The sequence below is a fragment of the Marmota marmota genome, unplaced genomic scaffold, assembly GCF_001458135.2.
Source record: "Marmota marmota marmota unplaced genomic scaffold, marMar, whole genome shotgun sequence".
NCBI lineage: Eukaryota > Metazoa > Chordata > Mammalia > Rodentia > Sciuridae > Marmota > Marmota marmota.
In genome coordinates, this window is record NW_026000136.1 from 6,152,077 (window position 1) to 6,156,540 (window position 4,464).

General features: G+C 50.4%; 1 long non-coding RNA gene across 1 annotated transcript; it reads left to right on the plus strand.

Annotated features, from left to right (window-relative positions):
• The first annotated feature begins 210 nt into the window (after window positions 1-210).
• LOC125611164 lies at window positions 211-3,657 on the plus strand. Its single transcript, XR_007341293.1, has 3 exons — window positions 211-363; window positions 1,281-1,385; window positions 3,538-3,657. It is a non-coding gene; the product is annotated as an uncharacterized LOC125611164 (long non-coding RNA).
• The last annotated feature ends 807 nt before the right edge of the window (window positions 3,658-4,464 follow it).

Genomic DNA, 4,464 nt, shown 5'->3' on the forward strand with positions numbered 1-4,464 from the left:
TTCCTGGATGTGCCTGCTGAGGGCATGCAGCAGTGTCTGGGCACTGTCCTGACCCCTCAGCGCCCTCTCCAGGAGGCCCTGGAAGGAATCAGCAAGGCTGTGAGGGGCTTCGAAAGTCTCCCTCTCTCTGAGCAGCTGGTAAATTCTTTGCCCAGGCACAGGGATAGGCACCTGCATGATTCATCTTGTTTCCCTTTTCTCTAGGTCTACCAGGAAGTTCAAGGCTAAGACTAAGGCCTAATGACAGTGCCCCGTGTGGTTAGCACGTATGGTGTCCGTCATGGTCCTGGTCCTTCATTCCAGCTTACACTTCCTGGTGTGCGGTGCTCATCCTGTTGTCTATTGGAATCCTGTTTCCCGCAGGTACCTGTCCCTCTGGCCAGATGACCGTGGACTAGCCTGCATCTCAAGGCAGCCTCTGCCATGCATGACTTGATGGGCTCAACAGGTGTCAGGGACATAAAATACAGATGCCAGCACCCTGGAAGGACAAAGTGTTTTGTCTTTGAATGTCAGGATTGGGAGGTGGGGGAGAGAGAGAGAGAGAGAAACACCAACCAGATAAGAGAAAGAGAGAACCGCTCCTGGCCTTCTGGGAAGACACAGAATTTCCTGGTGGGCAGCTGAGTCAGTGTGTGTGGGCGCTGACCTGGGGGAAGGAGGAGGATTCCCCTCCTCCCCAGGAGAGTGGGTTCCCCCCCACTTCCCAGCCGGAAGCCAGTCTGCGCAGCATGGCCTGAGCGTTCTGCAGCCTCTGCTGCCCCCCAGAGGTAATCTCTGGTAATGCAGTCTCTCTACCTGGCCTCCCTGCAACTCCCCTGTCCCGCCCTGCCCAGACTCCACTCCATCCCCTCCCCCAATTCACCAGGGGACTGTGGGTGTGACCCCAAGTTCCCTGGCTGCAACCCCTGCAAGTATTTTTTTTCTTTATTATTTTTGTATTGATTATAAAATGAAATATATTGGCCATAAAAATTCAAATGATACAAAGACGGGTGAACATGGAACCTGGAAGGCTTACCTGTGTCCACTCCCAATGCACCCCAAATGGCCTCTGCGAGGTGGCATCACCACAGCCTTGTCCACCAGGCACGACGCCCTGTCTTTGTGGGGTTTCTGAGCTCACAGGCACTCCTCGCCCCTGCTCATAGCTGTCTCCTCCTCCTGTCCACTCCCTGGGGAATCACTGCCCATCCCATTCGCTGGGAGTGGGTTGTTCCTGTGTTTGCCTAACACTGCCTGGACCTGCAGCTAATGGCTCATCTTTCTGATCTCTGCAGTGAGGTGGTGACCAGGAGGCAGGACTCACACCAGCTCCTGGCAGAAAATGCTCATTGAGTGAAGAGCCAAGCAAAAATCTCTCTCATGGATAGATGGGTAGATGGGTGAGTAGGTGGACAGGAAAATGAATGGGCAGGTGGGTGTATGGTTAGGCGGATGGATGGGTGGATGGATGGATGAGTAGATACATACATGGTAGATGGATGAATGGATGAACAGATAGATGGATGAGTGGATGAATGGATGGGTAAGTGGATGGATGAATGGGTGGATGGGTGCATGGATGAATGGGTGAGTGAGTGGATGGATGGATAGATGGATGGGTGAATGGGTGGATGGATAGATGGATGGATGAGTGGATGGATGAATAGGTTGATGGGTGCATGGGTGGATGGATAGATGGATGGATGAGTGGATGGATGAATAGGTGGATGGGTGCATGGATGGATGGATGGATGGATAGATGGATGGGTGTGTAGGTGGATGGATGGATAGATGGATGGATGAGTGGATGGATGGATGGGTGTATGGATGGATGGGTGAGTGGGTGGATGGATGGATGAGTGAATGGATGAATGGGTAAATGGATGGATGGATGGATGGATGGGTGCACAGATGGATGGGTGAGTGGGTGATGGATGGATGAGTGGATAGATATATGATAGAAGGATGAATGGGTAGATGGATGAATGGATGGATGAGTGGATGGATGAATGGGTAGATAGGTGCATGAATGGATGGATGGGAGGGTGGATATGACTTTGGAACTTTCAGAGGAAGCCTCCAGTGGGGAAACACAGGACCAGGCAGTAGAAATCAGACTTATGTGCACTGAAGTGTTGAAGTTGAGGATTTCTATGTCTAGAAGGAATGTGAGCTCACACGGTGTCCTGGGATCTCATATGGCATGAGCAAATTAACTACTCTAACAATAACTACTACAGTTTACATCTGGAATGTTCCCTAGAGACATGCATGAAAGGCATGGATTCCAGGGTAGCATCCTGGGGGATGGTGGAACTTGAGGAGGCGGGGCCTGGTGGGAGAGTTGAGGTCATTGGAGGTGTGTCTTCTATGACCGTGGGTCCCTGATCCCTTCCTCTCTCTCTTTTGCTCCCTGGCTCAGGAGGTACAGTGGCTTTGTTCTGCCATGTGCCCTGCCATGTGCTGCGGTTGTGAACATTGCCACTCTGCCCATGGGTGTGCAAATGTCCCTTTGAGGTCTGCTCTCCATTCTTTTGGATACACACTCACTGCTGTTTCATGTGATGCTTGTGTGTCTAGCTTTCCAGACACACCAAGCCGTTCACACAGCAGCTTTTACATCCCCAGCGGCACACACAGCATCTCAGCAGCCCCACATTCTCACCGACACTTGTTGTTTTTTGTTTGTCTGTTTGTTTGGTCCTGGGGGTTGAACCTAAGTGTGCTGAACCACCGAGCCACACCCCCAGCCCTTTTTATTTTTTTTATTTTGAGGCTGAGTCTTGCTAAGTTGCATAGGGCCTCTCTAAGTTGCCGAGGCTGGCCTTGAACTTGTGATCCTCCTGCCTCAGCCTCCTGAGTCACTGGGATTACAGGCATGTTCCACAATACCTGCCTAGAATTGTTGGTGTTGTTGTTTTTAACAGTGACCATCTTGATGGGTATGATGGGACTTCTCTTAAAATGAGGGCCTGCTCTGGGTTGGAGGTAGAATTTTCTATCGATTCCACTTGCCATTGTTTGCTTTTGTATTCACTCTTATTCTCATACCCTAAAATTCACCTGCAGCTAACAGTATAGAAATGCATAGTCATGTGACCCCCACCATCACGATACAGAAATCCCATCTCCCCAAAAGCTCCTCATCCCACCCATTTGTAGTCAGACCTGCCCCAACCACCCCTCCAAATGCCGATCTGTTTTCTGATCCTAGAACCCTGCCTGTTCCTGAATGTCATCTGTTTCTTTTTTCTTTGTGTGTGTGGGGGGGTACCAGGGATTGAACTCAGAGGCACATGACCACTGAGCCCCATCCCCAGCCCTATTTTGTATTTTATTTAGAGACAGGGTCTCACTGAGTTGCTTAGCACCTCGCCATTGCTGAGGCTGGCTTTGAACTCATGATCCTCCTGCCTCAGTCTCCTGAGCCGCTGGGATTCTAGGCAGGCGCCACCACGCTGGGCTCTGAATGGAATCATACAGTGAGCAGCCTTCTGTGCCTGGTTTTTCCACTGTTCCTGCTGTTTCTGAGACCCAGCCACATTGTTGCAGGCAGCAGGGATTCAGCCTTCAAGTCAGAATGGATACTGACCTGATCATCTTTTCCCCTATCGAAGACGTTGGGTGGTGTTGGCTTTGGACCTCTGTGAATAAAGCTACTCTAAACACTGGTGCACAGGTGTTTGTGTGAACATAAATTTTCGTCTCTTCTCTTGGAGAGATCACCTAGGAATGGGGTTGCTCCGTCGATAGGACGGCTGCATGTTGAACGCCAAGAAATTGCTAAACTGCTTTCCAACACTTTACCAGCAATATGGGGGTGTTCCAGCTCTTCTGCATTCCTGCCAGACTTAGTATTGTCCGTTTGGTGTGGGTTTCATTTTACATTTGGTTTTGAACTTTTTTTTTTTCTGTACTGGTGATTGAACCAGGGAGGTTCTATCACTGAGCTACACCCCTGGCCCTTTTTATTTATTGTTTTATTCTTTTTAATATTTGAGACAAGATCACACTAAGTTGTCCAGGCTGGCCTCGAACTTGTGATCCTCCTGTCTCAGCCTCCCAAGTTGCTGAGATTCCAGGTGTGCACCATCATGCCTGGTGGTACTGGTCTTTACAGTAGCATAGGGCAGAATTTCATTGAGGTTTTCTGTTCTGCCTTAACTTGCAGAACGATAAACATTTGAATTTAGAAGAGTCTTCCAGACTCTTTGAATCCAACATCCCAAACACAGAAGTGCATGTTCCCAAGTCCTTTCCCTGCACAATCACCCAGGGCTCAATTCCTTCACCTGCAGGGCTTCCACCTTCTCTCCCAGGAAGACTGTGGACTCCCTGGAAATTTCTGTAGTCACAGAGCCCTGTGCTGAGCCCAGTCTACCTCAGGAGCCTCCATGTTGCTCAGACACATTCCCAGAGACACCGTCAGGGCCTTGGGAAAGGCACAGCCACCTGGCACGCCCCCCCCCCCCCCCCCCC